We start from the raw sequence: 22524 nt of genomic DNA on the forward strand, positions 1-22524 counted from the left end.
TTCAGACTTGTCAAGTTCGACTCGTCTGATTGTCAGACATTTTTAAAGATAACATTAACCCTCTGGTTGTGTTCGGGTCAAATTGACCCGAAAAAGATTTTCTTTTTCCCGGAAATAATAGTTAACATTATCGCATTGGACTCTGACTTTGTTCACACAGGGTAGAAGTACATCTCAGAATTTTTTTTCGGATTTTCGTAATTTTTTGTGGCTTTTATTTCACTTAGTCACACTTGTGGTGTTCCCGGTCAAAAATGACCGGACTCCAAACAACTGCTCATAAATCTCTCATTATGCTATACTATCACTAAAGATTAGATTCATTCTTTTTGTCAACTTGTTTTCTTTAATTTAGGACTGGTTTTGTGTTTCTATTTGCATCCAATTAATCGTAGGCCTCATTTTTCTGAGAGAAGGTCCCTCATTTTTTGAGTGAAAAAATCATTTTTTATGAGTAATTTTCACAATATGAGAGAAAAAATTATGAAAATTTGCATGGTTTCTCACACTAATATGCTTGAATGTTTAATCAGGAAGTTTGCTTTTAAATGCTTTTATTTTGTACGAAATTGCAAAAAGTCACACTTGTGGTGTTCCCGGTCAAAAATGACCGGACTCCAAACAACTGATAATAAATCTGTAAATATGCTATATTATCACCAAATATTGGATTCAATCTTTCTGTCAACTTGTTTTCTTTCATTTAGGACTGGTTTCGTGTTTCTATTTGCATCTGATTAATCGTAGGCCTCATTTTTCTGAAAGTAGGCACCTATTTTTTTGAGTGAAAAAAGCATTTTTTGTGAATAATTTTCACAATATGAGAGAAAACATTATGAAAATTTGCACTGTTTCTCACACTAGTGTGCTTCAATGTTTAATTAGGAAGTTTGCTTTTAAATGCTTTTATTTTCTACAAAATTGCACAAAGTCACACTCATCAAAAATGGCCAGACATTGAAAGTGAATGGGGAAGAGCACAAAAAGCAGGATCTTTATTTTGAAATGATTTTATGTTCTGAAAAGGGGCACAAAGTAACACTTGTGCTGTTCCTGTTAAATCTGACCATCGTGACACACACAAAAAAAGAACACATTAAGATTATTTGCATTATAACATTTCATGGAACAACAAACCAAAACTGTTATTTTAGTTCTATATATCCTGCACACTGACACTGTCAAACTGAGACAATATTATAAAACAACAAGCTGAATCTCTCTCTGTGCTAAAGCATTTATTTGTAAACTTTCATCTACTCTGTGAGAACATGAAAGCCTCAAAACCTAAGCTAAAGACAAGGCAGTTTGAGCATGTGAGTGTGTGAGAGGTTTATCACAGAGAGAGTTATCATAAAAGCATATTGCAAGCAGTCCAAGGTAGGATGAAATAAATATAATACTCACAATAGTTTGTGTGAGATAGCGTGAGTATACATTAATCTATATATGCACAGGTCCAAGGCCTTTATGTTTGCAAGCACAAAATGCTCCTGAACACTAGTTGTTTCTTTTACTTTCATTCTTCCCCATTCACTTTCAATGGCCAGCCATTTTGTAACTTTGTGCAGTTTTGTACAGTTTTGCCTACTTTCGGATAAATGAGGCCTACGATTAATCAGATGCAAATAGAAACTCAAAACCAGTCCTAAATGAAAGAAAACAAGTTGACAAAAAGATTGAATCCAATATTTGGTGATAATATACCATAACAAGAGATTTATAAGCAATTGTTTGGAGTCTGGTCATTTTTGACCAGGAACACCACAAGTGACTTTCTGCAATTTTGTACAGTTTTGCCTACTTTCACATAAATGAGACCTACGATTAATTGGATGCAAATAGAAACACGAAACCAGTCCTACTTTTTGCAATTTTGTAAAAAATAAAAGCATTTAAAAGGAAACTTCCTGATTAATCATTCAAGCACATTAGTGTGAGAAACCGTGCAAATTTGTATAAATTTTTATCTTATATTGTGAAAGTTATTCATAAAAATTATTTTTTTCACTCAAAAAATGAGGGACCTTCTCTCAGAAAAATGAGGCCTACAATTAATTGGATGCAAATAGAAACACGAAACCAGTCCTAAATGAAAGAAAACAAGTTGACAAAAAGAATGAATCCAATCTTTAGTGATAATATAACATATTTACAGATTTATAAGCAATCGTTCGGAGTCCGGTCATTTTTGACCGGGAACACCACAAGTGTGACTGGAATCCGAACACAACCAGAGGGTTAAATGTGGAAGAAATGATCTTTTATTAAGAGGGTTAAGTACAGTATTGTAAACTATAACAGTTTTATGATTCTGAATTCTTTATAATTCTCGCAAATTCTTTATTCATAAATGCCGAACGTCCAAAACACCTCCTTTAAAAAACTTAAATTTGTAAAATGTTTATCCATTTATATATTTATTTATTTACTTAATATATTTATTATTATTATTATTATTATTATCATTATTATTATTATTATATATTTATTTTGTAGTTCCTGTTTATTAATATGGTACCTTTGGAATTACTTTGGTGCTTGTGTATACAATCAAAAGTTTGTAGAGTTTCAGATTTGTACTTTTTAAATTTTAGAATTACTTTAAATAAAAAAAAAAAAGTGTTAATAATTATTTAAAAATGTAAAAAAAAAATGCTATAAAAATGTTATGAACTTTAAAAATCTATCTAATATCTATCTAATTGTAGTACAATATTTTAAATTATTTACTTAAATAGTGAAAAAATGTTGTAATAATTATTTAAAAATGTAAAAAAATGCTATAAAAATGTTATAAACATTAAAAATGAACCAACCAACCAACCTTATCTCTAAAAATATAACAGAGCTATCTATCTATCTATCTATCTATCTATCTATGTATCTATCTATGTATCTATCTATCTATCTATCTATCTATCTATCTGTCTGTATCTATCTAATTGTAGTACAATATTTGAAATTATTTACTTATTTGCTAATTAGTCATCCAAGGCAGCGTATTTTTATTTTTTAATTTTGATGTTTATGTAATGTACCACAAAAAAAAAAGGAATTACTCATAAAATAAAAAATAGTGAAAAATTTTTGTAATAATTATTTAAAAATGTAAAAAATGCTATTAAAATGTTATAAACTTTAAAAATGAATCAACCAATCTTATCTCTAAAAATATAACAGATCTATCTATCTATCTATCTATCTGTCTATCTAATTGAAGTACAATATTTGAAATTATTTACTTATTTGCTTATTAGTCATCCAAAGCAGTGTATTTTTATTTATATAACTTTGATGTTTATGTAATGTACCACTAAAAGCAAACAGAATTACTCAAAAATAATATTGGAAACTTCATTTAAAATGACTTTTTTAAATTTTAGAATTACTTTAAAAATGTTATAAACTTTAAAAATGCTGGATGATCTATCTATCTAATGGAAACCTTATTTAAAATTATAGTAACAATAGAATATAAATTTGCTCATATAATTTAGTTTGGCCTCCTGGTCAACACAGCAGGATAGTTACAATCAGTCAATGAATCAAGATAGACAGATAGATAGATAGATAATATCTGAAAGAGTTTCAGACTTATGTTTTTCAGAATTATAGCCTTTTGAAAATGCGCTAAACGTGTCGTGCGCTCTTGGTGTCAGTCGGCCGAGGGCGCCAGAATCTCACGCAGGCGGAGCGCGGTGTAGCCCGCGCGTCATCGCTTCCTGAGGCTGACATTACACTCACTCGCTCCTCTGTGGAAAAACTCGGCGTCAGTCAATGTTTGCGGAGAGGAAACTTTCTTCCTTTGACGGCGCGCAGTCGACGAGATTTGCAGCTTTCCCAAGCATACACCGCTCCGTCTGTTTGGATTACTGGCATCCGCGACTCCAAAAACATAATCCGCAAAGCTTTTCGGAAGGTGGATTTGTGCGGTTCCCCACAATTTGTGCGTGACAACTGTATTCAAGTGCCCGCGGCTTCCGGATATATCACTGTTTTTGCTGTATCTCTCGCACGAGAGCACAGTTTGCGGATTTTCCCTCTTTACGCCGTTTAACTCGCTTTAAATCGCATATTGGTTTAATTCATCTTAAATGTCAGCACCAGCATGAAGACACGCACGTAAGGTGAGTTCTATCTAGAATTATAATGACTGCACTTACATTAAGGGTAGTGAGCAAAGATTTGCTATAGAGGGTAAAATACAAAATGTCATTGTGTTTGTTACAATGCATTCGACTTCTGTCTAAAGAGTATCTCGTCAGTGCAATTAACGACAAACATATTCTAAGTTAACGTGTTTTGTCTGAACAGAACTTGACACTTGAACATCAAGATACAGGCTGCATGTACAGTAAAATAGCCTATGCAAATGTGGTCATTAAATTAAATGGGTGTCTAAATTTCTTTAAGATTTTAAACATTCTATCAGATAAATGTTGTTTTTTTTAAGTGTTTACACGTTGCACAGTGCCATCTCAAGTTAAACGAAAGCTTAATATATAGCTAAGAAACTTTTAAAATGTAACAGGGTTGATATTTTACTTTGCATTTAGCCACAAGATGCTTATTAGAATAAAATTTAATTCTAATATTTCCATATCCATGTGTAGATATTATGGTAAGAGGATTGAAAGATTAGTATCGCTCTTTGCTGATAAACTATAATAAAATAAAACAATAATTTTCTAATTTATGGAGCTGTACACTGATGATATTGTATGTTGTATAAATTATGATGATAAGAGGGTTAATAACAGGGTTGATAACAGGGTTGACTGATTAGAAAAGATTAAAGATGAAATGATTTTAAAAAAGTCGCATTCTTGAGGAGCTAAAAACAGATAATGAATTGTTTTATCAAGGGGGAATTAAAAACGGTAACAGGGTTGAGTACACTTTTTGTTTTAATAAACTATGTCCAGTGAAGCCTAGAATTATTTATAGGGTGAATATATAGCATTTATATTTTTGACCCCGGACCACAAAACCAGTCATAAGTCGCACAGGTTTATTTGTAGCAATAGCCAATAATACATTGTATAAGTCAAAATGATCGATTTTTTCTTTTATGCCAAAATTTATATTAAGGATATTAAGTAAAGATCATGTTCCGTGAAGATATTTTAGTAAATTTCCTACTGTAAATATATCAAAACTTAATTGGTAACTTGCATTGCCAAGAACTTCATTTGGATGACTTTAAAGGTGATTTTCTCAATTTAAAGTTTTTGCACCCTCAGATTAAAATTTTTCAAATAGTTGTTTCTTAGCCAAATATTGTCCTGTTTTAACAAATCATATTTATTCAGCTTTCAGATGATGTATAAATCACAGTTTGGTTTTGTGGTCTAGGGTTACATTTAAAATGTATATAAATGCAACGTTACTTTATACATATTATACATACATTTTTATACAAAATGTCTAATAGTAAAAATTACTTGCATCACAACTAGTGCCAATTAGATATTAGTCAGGGACACACACTTTTCATGTAATGACCTATATAAAGTTATACTATAGATAAAGCCTATATAATACTGATATTAATAGGTATACTAATATAGACACACATCCACTATAATAAAAAAGGAGCTTGATGAGATCTGCTGGAATGTCCTGCTTTTTCTTGCACTTGTTCTTCAGACACTTTAATTAAAATATCTTGAGTTTATTTCTGTTTCCTGAAGATCCCTCAGCTTAATGAGTCATTGAATATAGGTTAGTGTTTTTGCAATGTGTACATTCTGTCTCAGCCAAACCCTGTGCCAAGAATGTTTCTTACGACACGAGAAAGGAATCTAGATGAACTTTATACCTTCATTCCAATTATTGCTTGGTTTGCATTGAACTGAAGACTCCAACCAAGCCTTACTGAGTCATAATGCTCACCATAGACTCAGGTGCAGGGATGTTCATGCATAAACAGCCTCATTTTGCTCAAAACATCCAAGCAGAATCATAGAAGAGATGAGTTGGATCGAGTGAGTCACCTGACCTTAAAGTTTATCATCTTTAGACACACTCGTGGAGCCAAATTCACAGGATCTGTGTTTATATATGCTCAGATTAGGAGCATCTTGACAGGAAATCAAATTCCTGAATTCCTCCTCCCTAGTAATGGAAGGAAAAATTATTAGTCTGTCAGTTTGATCATTAGACCCCTAAAGATTTAAGTATTCTTAGAATTTGATCGCTTGCCATCACACACAAGTCTTCCTCATGTCCGATGGAAGATATGTTGACTCATATTTTCGGGAATCCCTAAAGGACTATTTTGGGAGAGAGAGGTTGAAATCTGTGATGAATGACCACCGAAGATTAGGATGTCGGGGAAATGTGGTATTTTATCCTGTTGCCTCAGAGAGCGTCTTTTCTCGTGGCTGTAAGTCAAAGTGTTGTCTGTTCAGGCACAGATCTTCATGATGGATCATTAATTTTGGGCCTGATCTCAGTCGACTAGACACAGAGGAAATCACAGCGGTCTTATCGCTCGCTTGAGTGATTGGACACGCACACGCCAAAGAGCCGAGGGCCAGCGGTCAGTGTGTGATTTGAGCGGCTCCTGCAGGCTCTTTCTCTGAAGCTGTGGAAAGAACAGGGGTGGTGCTTCGCCTCGAGTTTGGGTTTGATAAAGGGTTTGAGTGTAAGACATCAAAGTGTCTAAATTTGGGTCAGGGTTTTCCAGTTCCAGAACTGGTCTGTTATCCGTAAAGCGTTCATCGAAGATACCATCCACTCGTGCGTTAATTAGAAAGCTTTTTCTTGGATTGCGATAATACACGTTGCATTCGAGGGTTTCTTATCTAATTCATCCCGTTAAGCACTTTGGTAGTTCCCTGTTTTAATGAGACGAAAGGAAGCCCTGTAATTAGGTCCTGTGTGTGAGGTGTATTGCACTTATTACAAAGACTGGGAGAAGCACTTCACAAGATGGTGATATTGCCTTTTTATGACCAACATAATACAGATTACTTTTTTTTTTTTGTATTATTTTACTGTGTCCAGTGACCTTTTTAATTTAATTTTTTTTTTTTGCTTTTTAACAAAATTACTCAATGATCATTAGACCACAACAATAAAAGCATTATATTTTAGTATAACAGCAAAAATATTAAAATATTGATATTATTTACATAATTAGTCGACTGTTAGTTGCATGTTTATTAATAAGCCAAATCATAATAATTGCCAACATAGCGTAATAAGCGCAAAAGAGCATGCAAAAGAAAAGCCACCGGCGCACCAGCAGATATAACAATTATGAATATGTCAGGGAAAAATAGAAAAGAAGACTGCATTAATATTTCAATCATTTATTTATAAACTAGTGCTTTCTTTTCGGCTTAAGAGATGAAGTCAGCGACACTGACTCATCTCTGTAGTAGTGATGCGCCTGTATGCAGGTTTCATACGGATTACGTAATCGGAAAATATTTGTTTTCTATTTGAATTGGTTAATTTAAAAGTAGACATTTTGCTCTATATAGATATACAGCGTATTTTCTGTAAGACAAGTATACACAGAGTTTCAAAGTTTTGCGAGACTGAGACGGCCGAAAGCGCGTCCTGTTTGCTTACATTATTTTACAAAAGTGCAACGTTTCGTTGTTATTTTGAGCGTGCACAAATAAACGTTGAGTCTTTACAGATTCGAAAGATGTGTTGCTTTTATCAGTAAGGCCAAAAATGACGGAGTATTTTAAGTGCAAGTGACCGCACCGGCGCCCCCATCTGTCATGCAGTAAGCACGCTACTATTCAGCTTCCACACTCTGCATAGACACTTTAATAGCACACATTTTTGTAGGTTAACATTAGATTGAGCGGCCGTTACATCTTTAAGATAAAAAGCCATATTTGAGATCAATGAATGATAGGTGAGCTGTACCACATAGAGCAGCCATTAACAATCTTTCTGTCAGAGACTGCTAACCTCGCCACTTCCTGTGGAATTTTCTTTTTCTGCGACTAATAAATTTGTGGTCAACCAAGCTTTTTTTTGTCAACTAACAGTTAGTCAACTATTAGGGGCCAGCCCTATTATTTAATGACAGAATTTTCATTTTTTGGTGAGCTATTTCTTAGTCCCTAATGAATCCAAGCTCAAACCCCTAACACCAAGTAAATATAATAGTAATAGTGACACTTGCTCACAAACATGACTAATAAAGTTACCACCGTGTCTAAGAGAGATCTCTGTGATCACTCTGGATGTTGTGGCTTGTTCTTGTTTACCAGCGTCAGGTGTTACTGAGACAGTTTAATTTCATCTAACAGCATTGTTGTGAAAGCTGGATGTACTCAGTTACATGTCGAATTGTTATTGACTCTTAGTGAAAACCTCTACTTGCGAAAGCATCAATCACCTCCAAAAGCGAGTGATACGTGTCAGATCGCCTTTTTAACCTGTCATGAGCGGTGCTCAAACCTAAAGTGGTCTCTCTGCAGGCACAGTGAAGGGTAATCATTGAAATTCCACTGACGTTCAGAGCAGATTTCTGCCGTTGTAATGATTTCAGCTGCCCTGGAGACATCTGCTACCATATATTAGCACAAATGAGCAGAAAAACAAAGAAATTGTGTGCATGTGCATGCGGGTGTTTGTGAGTGAAGGACGTTATACAATGATAGCAACATATTATTGTGCAGATGGTGCTTGTTTTCTGTCGCAAAATGTATTCCTTGTGTGAAAATAATCAGTGATTGCCATAAGACAACAATTCCATCATGATGCCATTTTGTGAGGTGAGCTGCGTCTAATTTAATTGTTTAGGTCGGCCTATATTACATGCAGCTGGTCAGTCCTCCATATGATCAGGTGAGGGATGTTTTTGGGGGCATAAAATTCAAATTATGAGATGCCATAATGAAGAAAAAGCCAAATTAAACGAATACAGTTCTTGAAAAAGAACCTTATTAAGTAGTAGTTTTATTTGTGTGTGTGTACTTGTTCTTGCTACATTGTGGGGACCAAATGTCTCCACAAGGATAGTTAAGCCTGACATTTTTAACATGGTGGGGTGGTCCCTACATTGTAAAAAAAATGATTAAAAATAGTAAATGTTTATCTGAAAATGTAACAATGCAAACATGTTTTCTGTAAGGGGCAGGTTTAGGGTTAGGGTTGGGTTAGGGGATAGACAATATCGTTTGGTCAGTATAAAAACTATAGAAGTCTATGGAAAGTCCCCACAATTCACAAAAACAAACGTGTGTGTGTGTACAAAAATAAAACAACAACAATATTTGTTATACAAAATATAACTTTAATAATTGTATAAATTACTCGTTTTTCTAAAGAAACATTGTCCAACAGTGACACCAGCAGGTAAAGTTACAGCCGGGGTCTCGCGTCCCCTGAGCCCACTGAGTTTTAACAGACCCTTAAATCGTCACGTGGGAGGAGGCAGTGCCTCCATCGCGATGTGATTGGATATGATTGGTTATGAACAGCTGTGATTGGTTTATGCAATAAATCCCGCCTCTTGTGTTTGTGCACCTGCCACATTTGCGAATCACTCTGAATGAACAACATAATAGCTTTAATGGAAAGACTAATTAAAAAAGTAAACAAACAACTCACACACTTAGATATAACCACTTTATATCAAAATAAGACTTTAAATGGCATGGAAACATGATCTGTGGGAGTTTTTAGTGAGTAATCAACTTGGTGAAGTTTTAAGTAAATCTCATGCCTGTGACTAATATTCTTTAACTATTCTTCTTTATTCAATTCCTCTTTAACTAACATAATATTCTATAACTTTGATGAACTGATGATCCGAAAAATTCAAAAATATGTAAAAGTTAACTATTAAAAAGAATAGCTGAACAAAGTTCACAAATAAAATATATTGTTTAAATTGTTACTACCTTGAGTTATTATTTTGGACTAAATTAAAATGCGTAAAAACACATTTTTTAAAAAAGCATACGTTTAAAAATTTAAAATACTTTTTTTTTTCTTTTTCTGATAGTAAGTAATGTTTATTTAACCAAGAAAATGTGACTATGAAATGAATTTACATTTGATTTAATTAAAAAAAAAACTTTGGGGCTTTGCCTCCTCATTTCAGAACACCACTGTAAACCACTGAGATGCATGTATGTGCATGTTGTTGTTTTAACGAAACTGCTTAGTAATATTTGAAATGTTTTGCACGCTAAAATCAAGGTCAAGTACAAACAACCAACATTTGAAGAAACAACAGGAAATTATATCATCGAAAGCATCCAAAAATGACTGTCAAGATCAATACGTCTTTAAAGTAATTAAAGTTTAGTTCAAACTGTAAAATGTCTTTATGTATTTAATTTATGAACTAAACATTAAAAAAAACCTTTTTGCCTTTTAAAATATATTTTAAAAATTAATATAGCGATTAAGATGTATTCATGGTTTAAGGAAAATACAATTGTACTTTTTATTTTTGCTCTACTTGGTTATATTACCTGACATTTTTTTGAATTATTAATTGTAACTAGGGCTGTCAAATGATTAATAATGATTAATCGCATCCAAAACAAAAGTTTGTTTACATACCAAATGTGTGTGTACTGTGTATATTTATTATGTATATATAAATACACAAACATACATGTATATATTTAGGAAAATTTATGTGTATTTATTTATAATTTATATTGTATATAAATATAAACCTTTTCTATAGAAACCTAACATATATACATGTATGCACGTGTAATTATATATGCATAATAAATATACACAGTACACACATATATAGTATGTAAACATAAACTTTTATCTTGGATGCGATTAATCGCGATTAATCGATTGACAGCCCTAATTGTGACTCAAACTCATCAACTCGACATGAATACAAAAAGTACCATTCTAAGAACTTCTAAGGCAGATTTTAACAAGTTTTTAAATGATCATTATCATAGATGTTCCAGTTTATTATCGACACGTGTATTTTGTTTGTCTCTTCCTTGAGCTGCTTTCCTCAATTTGCTTTGAAAGGGATGTAAACTTTGTATCTTCCTTGGGTCTGCCTGCTTTTTTTGTGCCCTCCAGATATGGTTCCAGACCAAGGTGTGTACACTGGCAAGGAATCTATACTGCAGAATGGATTGTCTGCTAAGGGAGTGTGCTGTCGAAGTTTGCGCGTCAGTGTGTTTATACGCGCCTGTGTGTGTGTCACCTCACCCGTTAAAAAAAACCCAATGCAGAAAAGTAGATTATGTGCTCAGGGTGTGAGATTGGCTTGGCATTGTACAAGTAAGGCTCTCCTCGGTGGTCCCAAGAAGGATTTGGCTTTAGCAAAGCTGATGTTGTGTCATTTCCCAGAAAAGCTGCTGCCACAACCTGTGAGTCACCGAGTTGCTGACAAAGGAAGAGGGTTGTCCTTATCGGTGAGCACTGACCTGTTGGGTTTACTCATCGCAGGAACTGTGAATTTGACCACACTTGCGGGGGCAACAAATGAAAGAGGAAAACTCCAGCTTTTGTCATTTAGATGATATGTGTGGGCGTTTAGATGGTAGATTTGGTAGGTAAGGTTTGGCACCTGTTGACCTATTGACATAGGGGTTTTGATCTTAAAGGTTATATTTTATTTTTGATAAGGTGCTTAATATGAGTCAACATCATTTTTGTTTTACTGCCCACATTGTTTTGTTTCAAACGCAGATGCATTACATCATGCTTTGACTAAGAAACATTAATGTCATGTTTAAAGCAGAATTGCATGCACAATTTTAAGAAGCTCAGAGGCCACAAAACAGGATCTCTTTAGTCACACTGTTCATTTAGTTATTGTGTAATGCATAGGAGTGTTCTAATATAAAAAAAAACGTACAGAAAAGGTGATAATTATTGAACCAATACATAATATGATAAATGGATAAATGGAACATTTTTGTCTAAAATAATTTAAAATAAAACCTAAAATAAACTAAGGCATCGCAGCACTAAAATGTACAATGCTGTTTACCTAAAGATCATGCATGTTTAACTACATTATGAGTCAACATTTCATTCTGTTGCCCATGTGGTTTCCTCTCAAACCTTTTTGATCATTTACATTTTTCACTCTGTTGCACGCAGGTGCATTACATCATTCTTTGGCAAAGAAATGTTGATGTCACATGTTCTATTTCCTAGTTTAATGCAGAACTGCAAGCTCAACTTTGGGAAGCTCAGGAGCCACGAAACAGGATCTCTTTAGCCACACTCTTAATTTTCTTATTGTAATTCATATGGTGCATTGATATCAAAAGTCTGGACCATACCAATGAACTAATTTAGGCATTTTAATGTACTCATTTTGAGGCTTTCTTATATCACATTGAACAGTGATATTTAAAGATAAACTTTAAGTGTTTTATGATGGCAAAGCCTCATCTAAATGTAAAAATAAATAAATATGCATGCAAAATTAAAAATCCAATCTTCAATATATCGTGCATTCCTAAATGTGGTATGATCTCTGGTATATTAAAGGGATAGTTCACCCAAAATTGAAAATTACCCCATGATTTACTCTTCCTCAAGCCATTGTAGATGTATATGACTTTCTTCTTTCAGATGAATACAATCGGAGTTATATTAAAAAATGTCCTGGCTCTTCCAAGCTTTATAATGGCAGTGAATGGGTGTTGAGATTTTGAAGTCCAATAAAGTGCAATCCATCTATTATAAAAAGTACTCCACACAGCTCCATGGGGTTAATAAAGGCCTTCTGAAGTAAATCAATGTATTTGTGTAAGAAAAATATCCATATTTAAAAACTTAATGAAGCATAACCTCTAGCTTCCCCCTAGTCTCAGCCTCAGACGTCATGCCCACGGAACGTTGGCTAAACGTCTGATGCATATGGTACACTTAACTGGAAACACTTCAGGAATGTCGAAGTCGTCATCTGATTGGTTTTATTTTTTTTCGGATTTCCGGAGGACGCGAGTGTCGCGTTTATTTTCGGTCCGCCGGGAAACAAAGCGCAGACGTGTGATTGCAGAAGAAAAACTGTCGTGTTTACATGAGTGACAATGAGCATTTATCAAGATCAGCTAAACGTAGGATTCTCAAAAGTATGCAAGGTTCACGGTATAGACTCTTTAAGAGATGTCCAGGAGTTTTGTTTGAGGCACTTAGTGGAGACAAAAAGAGATATAATGCAGACGCCATTGTTATACGTGCACGAACAGATCAATGACTTACTGCTTGTTTTCTTCTCCTTCTTTGATTTTCTATGCTGACTGACTTGTTGCACGCCGGTCTGTTGTTGTGGGGACATTTCCACACCCCGAAACGTGACGCTGAACGAAACGAACTGTGATTGGTTGTTTGACATGTCGGTCAAACGGCCTTATGGGCGGGCCTTGGCCAAAGAAAGCTGCTATGAATTCCAGACCTTCAGCCGTCAGTCTGAAGGTCTGGCTACGCGAGACTAAGCTTCCCCTAACTGTCCTATATGCGTCCACGAGTGGCGTTCAGTGTATAATGTGAGATTTTGGCAAATGTGGTGACTAACGCGGAAGCGCAGAGGAAAGTGCAAAACACAACACCAGTCACAAATTGGAGGTACAAAACGAGGATTTGTACAGAAAAACATCAAAGGATTTCAGAGGAGACTGGTTTTCCTTTAATGTAAACAAAACTTGGTTCTCGCAAGACTAGCATATTCTTACCAGAGCTTACTTGACAGCTACATCCTACGTCATCTTCTCTCGTGAACATGCGTATGACAGTAATTGAAAAAAATATGGAGAAATATGGAAATTTTTCTTACACAAACGCATGGATTTGCTTCAGAAGGCCATTATTAGAGGAGAAGATCACTTTCAGAACAAAAATGTACACATAATTTACTCACCCCCTTGTCATCCAAGATGTTCATGTCTTTCTTTCTTTAGTAATAAAGAAATTATGTTTCTGGAGGAAAACTTTTTAGGAATGTTCTCCATATAGTGGACTTCAATGGTGCACACCATTGCGAGTTTGAATGTGCCAAATGCAGTTTAAATGCAGCTTTAAAGGGCTCTAAACTATTCCAGACGAGGAACAAAGGTCTTATTAAGCGAAACGATTGGTTATTTTCTAAAAAAATGTACATTTTATATACTTTTTAACCTCAAATGCTCGTCTTGTCTAGCTCTGTGATGCACATACGAACTCTGTGTGATCCGGGTCAACACAGTTAGTGTCGAAAAACTCCCATCTCATTTTCACCTCCAACTTTAAAATCATCCTACGTCGCTGTTTTGCCATTTTTTTATAAGCGCGTTTGACCTTCTTTGCATGTTTACTTTGTAAACACTGGGGTCGGTACTTCTGCAGTGATGAGCATCTTGGATGACAAGGGGGTGAGTAAATTTTCTCAAAATTTTTGTTGTGGAAGTGAACTTCTTCTTTAACCCCAGAGCCATCTGGAGTACTTTTTATGATGGAGGGATGCACTTTATTGGACTTCAAAATCTCAGCACCCATTCACTTAGGAAGAGCCAGGACATTTTTTTTTTTGTATAACTCTGATTGTATTCGTCTGAAAGAAGAAAGTCATATACACCTAGGATAGCTTGAGGGCGAGTAAATCGTGTAATTGTCATTTTTGGGTGAACTATCCATTTAATATGATTATTTAGTATAGAAGCAACAAAGTTAAGTGAATTTGAACCAAACATTTGGAAACTACTTTTGCTCCACAAGGATAAATTAATTTGAACAAAACTGACAATAAGAGTAGTTCTGAACTTTCTATTAATCAAAGAATTTTGAAAAAATATCAACATTGATTATTTAAAATATTCCTTGAGCATCAAGTAAACATATTAGAATGATTTCTGAAGGATCATGTGACACTAAAGACTGGAGTAATGATGCTGAAAATTCAGCTTTTTCATCACAGGAATAGATTTTAAAAACTAAAATAGAAAATAGTTATTTTTAATGGTAATAATATATCACAATATGTGACCCTGGACCACAAAACCAGTCATAAGTAGCACAGGTATATTTGTAGCAATAGCCAACAATACATGGTATGGGTCAAAATTATCGATTTTTCATTTATGCCAAAAATCATTTGGATATTAAGTAAAGATCATGTTCCATAAAGATATTTTGTCACCTACCATAAATACATGGAAAGTTATTTTTGATTAGTAATATGCATTGCTAAGAACTTTTGGACACATTTATAGTCGATTTTCTCAAGATTTTCATTTTTTTTGGCACCCTCAGATTTAAGATTTTCAAATAGTTGTATCTCAGCCAAATATTGTCCTATTCTAACAATTTAATGGAAAGCTTATTTATTCAGCTTTAAGATACAAAAAATGGACCCTTATGACTGGTTTGTGGTTCAGGATCACATATGACTGTTTTTACTATATTTTTGATCAAAGATTAACACTGTAAGAAGATATGTATGTGATATTGCTGTTGACAATGTTACATGGTCCACAAGATAGCTAGTGTTGAGTTTCGATGCAACGGACCGTGCCATTCCTAACCCTTTTACAAATAGATGCAGTTTCACATTAGTGCTGCTCATGTGTTCAATTACAATCAATGAGTTTTTTCTCCTCAACACTCTGAAAGGGGAAAAGCTTTCCACAAGCCATTAGGAGCTGCAGCTGGTGAGCCGTCCTCAAAATTCATGGAAAAGCAGGAAATACCCTACAATCCAGCTCACCTTGACTTGACTTTATTTGGAGGGGTGATGTAATGCATTGAAGTGAATGTACCATGAAAGTCGACTTCAGTTGCACCAAATATCCACCCTTGAATGTCAGACAAACTGAATCTGTAACAGCGTCACTAAACTGAACTAATTGAACTACATTTAACTAAACGCCCAGTTTCCCATTTGCTCTTTCATTGGATTCCCACATGCTGTGGCTTTTTTTAAAATCCTGGGATCGTTGTTAAGTCGAGCCAAGCTGCACAGGCTTCAGCAAACGGCGGTTTGACAGAGCGTCAGAGCGATCTCGAGAGTTGGCGTCAGGCGTGTGTGGCATGAATGGCAGGTTGTGCGGTGGGTGCATGGGTAAGCGGGCCGCTCTCGTGCTGCGTGGAGTGACCGAGCAGATGGGCTGGAGAGCTGGCGGTTGGTGCCAGACGCAGCGAGGGCAGAGGGGTTTAGCGCGATGCTCGCCGCCATGTTGGAGGGCCACCTGCTTTTTGGCAGCACGTCAGTCCCTCGGTGCTTAAATGTGTTTATAGCAGCCGCAAGGTCAGCGTGTTTGCGTGTGTTCCTTTTTAAATGGATTTTGAGCAGCCAAGTTGGAGACGTGACAGTACATATTCCTCAGATCTAAAGAGATGCCCACACTGCAATACTTGAACATTAAACAAAAGTGCAGTTGATACTTTCAGATGCTGGCACAGTGATTGAAAGTTACCTTAATTAATAAAGACATTTATGCATATGATTGCCAAGCAGTAGTTCTTAAAGTCATGTCTTGCATGCATGTATATGTATGTATATATATATATATATATATATATATATATATATATATATTTATATATAGTATTAAGGAATATATAGAATATATAGATAGATAGATAGATAATTAAAATTATTATTAGAATTGGCCCAAATTGGAGAGTTTTTTTTCTAATGCTCATTTAAAGTTAATCTTTAAAAACATTAATAATTTAAGAATCATAATTGCAAAATGAATGTCCATTTTTCATATTGTATATTATAATGTAAAATAGCTATTTTTACACATTTTTGTTTTGTTTATTATTTAGTAGTATTTAAAAAATATTAAAATGTGATATTTATTTCAGCACATAATACAGTTTTTGTAAAAAAAAAAAATATTTATATTATATTACATTTATATTATATTACATTATTTATTTAATTTAGTTGTATTCATTTGTGCATGCTCATTTTCCCATTTTTATTAATAGTATTTGAACAAAACAAAAACAAAAAACATTTTATATATATATATATATATATATATATTTATTTATTTATTTATGTATATTTTAGATATTTATTTGTGCATGCACATTTCCATGCACTTTTTTTCTGTATCATTTTAGATATCTATTTGTGCATGCTCTTTTTTTTCCATTTTTCCATTTAAATTACCAAACATTCACTGAAGTCGATCTTTAAAAGCACTACTAATTTAATATGTGTTAAGTGTAATCTTTGGCAAATCTCAAAATGAACCTATTATTCGTTCTGTACGTTTATAATGTTGTGATGCCTATTTATTTTTATTAATTTTGAGAAGATGGTGTGCAATTTTAATATCTAATATTTTCTGCTTAAAAGTCTTATGCTTTTAGTGCATTTTTTTCAGTATTTATGATCATTAAGTGCAAAGTGAACAGTTTGTAATCATCTCATAATACTTTTTGCAATAATGTTGGTTTTTTGTGTTTTTCCACCAAATATCCTTTCTCAAATGTTCTCTGAGATCTTTGGGATCTTGTGTGTTTTGTGTGCTGTACACTGTGTGCTGTTCTGCCCTGCTAGTGTGCACTAAGCATACGCCTTGGCTTGAGCTCTGGAAACTTACAGCAAACCCTTTTGTGTTTCTGTCAGGAGCCCAGGACATTTTTTTGCGCTGACTGTTTCTGCAGAAACTCAGGGACCATGCGAGCTTTAGAAACAAAGAGGGAAAAATAAAGAGCATTGAATGAGGCTTAGAGACAGAAAAAGACGCTTTAAGATATGCCAGGCAGAGGAGGTGTGGCTGAGTTTAGATTCCCACTGAGCCGAACTCCAGTAGTAACTGGTAACTGTTTGTATCATCATAAAGGAATGTCTCTGAAGCGATTGCTTCCTTTCATTTTGCACTATCAAAAGCGTCTTTTATCAGAGACTTTCTGTAATTAAACAAATAGGGCAAAAGTTCACCCTGCATTCCTTTGCTATTTAGTCGTTTGCAGTCTTTTTGCTTCTTCGTGATACAAGACAGTGTCTTCAGCATCAGTTTTTCATTATTGAAATGAACATATGTGACAGTCAGATATGGACAGCCACAATTAAAAAACAAAAATCGTAGAAAACAAGATGTACTCACAGAATGAAAGCTGTTTTCTGAAGTAAATGTGAGTGAACTTGCCATCGTGAGGGCTAGGGTGTTTTATCATTAGCCAGGCGAAAATCGTCAGTACAGTAACATGTCCTCACATTGTTGCATTTGGCTAAATTAACAAAATTAAAGGGAAGCCCGGGTATCATCATAATGGTCATAATGGTGCCCCCCGTAGTCCAAAATATGTTTAAAACAATGTGGATTATTTAAATAACATAAATCTTTCATGGGTTTTCTACTACATATTTAAGTAAGAGACATCATTTACGTTATATTAAGCCATACCAGCCTTAATATCCCAGGATCCATTTAAAAATATTTAATATTCTTCAATTATATGCACCATTATAAGAATACATAGTGATAAATGGCAGCGTTTACCTATATATGTTTCACTAAAACGTTCAAGTTTTGAAAAATGGCACTTCAGTGAATGTTTTTTTTTTAGTAGTGAGTCAAATTAATCATTGAATCAGTGAGTTTGAATCGATTAGTTGAATCGATTAATGGACCGTTTTGACTATTACTGTTTTATTACTATTACATTTTAAAGATGCTGTTAAAATATATATATATTTTCTTTAAAATCTTTATTTGAAAAGATAAAAAAGTTATTTTTTGTATTGACTGACATGGTTTAAATCGCCAAATAAAAAGGAAACCAAAATGATCTTAATGGTTGCTTAATTTTATATTGCCAGCAATGTATTAGGAGTGAGCGATATGACCAAAATCTTGTATCATGATACGAGTCATTTTATTTCACAGTGACAATATATATCACTATATAGTTATTTTGCTTTAAATAAGGTATTTATGACATCAAACCATTTTGATACCATAGAAATTTCACAATTCTTGTCACCAGTGTCAATATCACAAAAAATGAATACTAGCTTAAGTAAAAACAACAACCTTAATCTCACTGAAGACAAGTAAACAGTCAGCGATTAAATAGGTATAAGAAATTAATTACAAACAATAGGACAATAAAACCTACAGTAGAACAAATAAATAAAAAATGCTACATACATTGTATGAAGTAATCAAATGTATAAAAGCACTACATATCAGGGCTGTTACTAACTATTATTTTGGTAATCAAGTAATCTGTCGATTATTCTGACGATTAATCGAGTAATTGGATCATTTTAATTAATTGTAGTAATAAAAATAGACTTAAGTGAATAGCCTTTAAAATGACTTAAAATACATATATAATAGCAATGAGGCAATAATAATTCAAATAAAGTATCAAAAGCAAGTAATCATATGGTTTTATTGAACAAAACTTATGTACATTGTGTATTAAATCAAATGACTGCAGAGGGGCGCCAACGGTCTGACGATTGTTTTTACACTTTACTGTACGATCTAATCCTTGTACAATATTGACTCAACAACTTTTTAATTCAAATGTCCACTTAATCTTTAATATTTGGCCATTTCTTTACCACAGAAATGCTTAGAGTGAGGGTTTAAGCTTTCATTTTAAAATCGCGATGAACAGTTAGCATATTGAGAAAGATAATGATGTATTCTCACGTGTTTGTGTAGGTTTATAAAAGTTTTTTATAAACCTACACTTTTTGTTGTGAGTTTACAAACTCACAACAAAAAGCAGAGATGGAGTTTGAGACACTCCACACAATAATAATAATTTATAAATAATAACAGTTTGTGTAGCAGCATTTAGAGCATTTTGGAGACGCTGACATGCACATACATAATCTACACTACATGCATGTAAATAATTAAAGTGCACATATTACACCTGCATCGCATGTTTATTTAATTGAATCATAGTGTTTGTGAATTATTAATTATGCTTTATGATTTTTAAATGTGTTTAATGTGTGGAATGCGCCACTTCCGGCATTTTGCAGAATACTCGACACAAATAGAATAGAATCAAAAAAATCGATGCAGCCCTGCTACATATTCCTCACTCTGTAAATTAAATGTACATTTCTTCTTATTAAAGTTATAAAAGTGATTTAGTCAAGAGCAGTGAGAGATTTTCTCTCTTTTATTGTTTGATTAACATGAATGACATACAGCGGGAATATTAGACTGCTGTCACTCTAAGAGCTGCCCGGATCCAATATACATTACACATTTTTCTTTTTCATCTGTTTGCTTTTACTTAAGACCTAAATTACTGTGTCTACAAGGGTGCTTGCAAAGACAGGCATTTTGACGCATACTAGTCTGTGTATTTAACTGTTCAAGGCCTATAAGTGAGCAAATATAACTTGGTTTAATACTCCCACGCTCTTCATGTGTGTGTGTCTCTCTGACAGCATAGCGAAATAGGTTTTCTTTCACAGCTGACTGAGTTTTCATGACCACGTCGCACAGCTGTGTCCAATGAGCGTTACCACGCTAGTAAAATCTCTACCAGTTGACATTTCTACCGGTTAATCCTGTCTACTGGTATATCACTCAACTGCAAACTGTCATCTATACGTAATCGTTAATGGTTCAGTAGTGATGGTAAATAGCGATTAACATATAACGATGAATGAAATCATGTAATTTAAGACAGCTTGACAAAAAGCTTGTCATGTCAACGCCTTTTAACTTCAGCTGCTTTTGAAATCACATCCCATCAGCTGGAGAAAGTGCTGTTTACTCAAGACTCATCTTTTCCAGCTAGGTAATTTGACATAATCACTACAAGAGCCATCTAGAGAGAGAGAAACAGCCTCTCCGCAGCAGTGGCGCTATATTTGGCTCATTTTTTTGTACAGGCAGACACAGATTGCTCCAATTTGTATAGCTATTTTTCGTGCAAATGTTCGTAACCTTTTCGCTGCCACTTTGTACTTTGACCCTGTTGAGTTCAGGGCTCTTTGGCGCTTTGTCGACGACTGTAATTGCTCTTCTTTTCTGCGGTGTCTCCGGGCGACTCGTCGATATTGTTGCGTGAAGCTGACAATTATAAATGGAGAAAAAAATAGAGCTCATTGTCTTGCCTTTCATGTGTCAGAATATGAAAAACTGCTCTCAGATCAGCCTGTGGCTGCTTGTGACATATTCGCTGTCTGGTATTAAAAGCTCTCAGACTTGTCTTTGAAGAGCTCCGTGGTCGCTACCTTTAGCGTTCCCTCCACTTTTATCCCGCTCGATGTGGCTTAACAATGTCTCAAGGGCAAGAGGGCACTTTCTGTCTTCAAAGACAACACCATGAGTGTCTCTCTCATCTGAAGGATGACACAAAATAAGACTGCGAGATGATGGCTGTGTTGGCAGTCAGACATGCTGTCTGTGGTCAGCTGTGATTTACTTACAGTGGACTGTTATGAATATAACTGCAAAGTGACATAATGCGACAATGTGTCACTTAAAGGGGTCATGTGACTAATACTCAAATTTTCTTTGAATTTTTTTAGAAGAAAAAATGTAATGTACTATGAAATTATCCCAAGAATATTTTTTTAAAATAACTGAGGCAGGTGATCATTTAAAATAATAATAAATATAATTTTAAATTAAAGATTAATAATAAATAATAATAATAATAATAGTAATAATAATAATAATAGTGTGTCTGACTGCCAACAGCAATCACAGCCATCATCTCACAGTCTAGAAAAATATATTTAAATAATAATATATTTTACCCATCATTTTGACATTGACTTGATAAGATTATAATAATAATATATTCTGCTAAACAATATTTGTAAAAAAAAAAGGAGCTTGTTTAGGCTATTTTCTTTATAATAATATTATAAAAATATATTTGAATAAATAATATTAGAAATTATTATAGTTATAGTTAAAATAATAATATTTATATTTACAATTATAAGAATAATAAAATAATAATAATATATCTTTATAATAATATTTTACCTTTCATTTTGACTTGCACTAAAATATCAAAATTAATTTGATTACGGAATTAAAAAAAAAAATTAGTAATAATATATATTAAACAATATTTCTTTTTTTAAATACTTTTTTGAGTCTCTTTATAATGTTTTATTGGAAAAATATATAAGAAATATAAAATGATAATAATAGAGGAAGTAATAATATATTATGCTAAACAATATTTCTTTAGAAAACTGCTTTTTTGAGGCTCTTTTCTTTATAATAATATTTTACTCATCATTTTGACTTTGACTTGATGAGATTATAAAAATAATAATAGAAGAATTAATAATATATTAGGCTAAACAATATTTCTTTATTATATTGTGGCTATTTTCTTTATAATAATGTTTACCTGTTATTTAATTTTGATTTGCACCAAAATTAATTTTCTTACAAAAATAAACAAACATGCTCCTTGTAGAAGAGGTGTGTTCAAGTAATTGTATGTACAGTATGAATTGCATTCTTAGTGTATTTTTGAACAAATGTAATATATAGCACAACAAACAAGCATCATTATCGTCACTGAACTTGAGAGTCATTTTCTGTAAATTTTGCAATTCGGGTGGAGACACACTGAACCATGAAT

At 33.7% G+C, this 22524-nt stretch overlaps 1 protein-coding gene across 1 annotated transcript in view; it reads left to right on the forward strand.

Moving 5' to 3' along the window:
• Positions 1–3730: 3730 nt before the first annotated feature.
• map3k22 (mitogen-activated protein kinase kinase kinase 22) overlaps positions 3731–22524 on the forward strand; it is an 83651-nt gene continuing 64857 nt past the window's right edge. The window contains exon 1 of the mRNA XM_051097639.1: positions 3731–4130. The gene's annotated coding sequence lies outside the window, so the exon portion shown is untranslated. The remainder of the gene's footprint in view (positions 4131–22524) is intronic.

Source organism: Labeo rohita, chromosome 24, assembly GCF_022985175.1.
Source record: "Labeo rohita strain BAU-BD-2019 chromosome 24, IGBB_LRoh.1.0, whole genome shotgun sequence".
Taxonomy (NCBI): domain Eukaryota; kingdom Metazoa; phylum Chordata; class Actinopteri; order Cypriniformes; family Cyprinidae; genus Labeo; species Labeo rohita.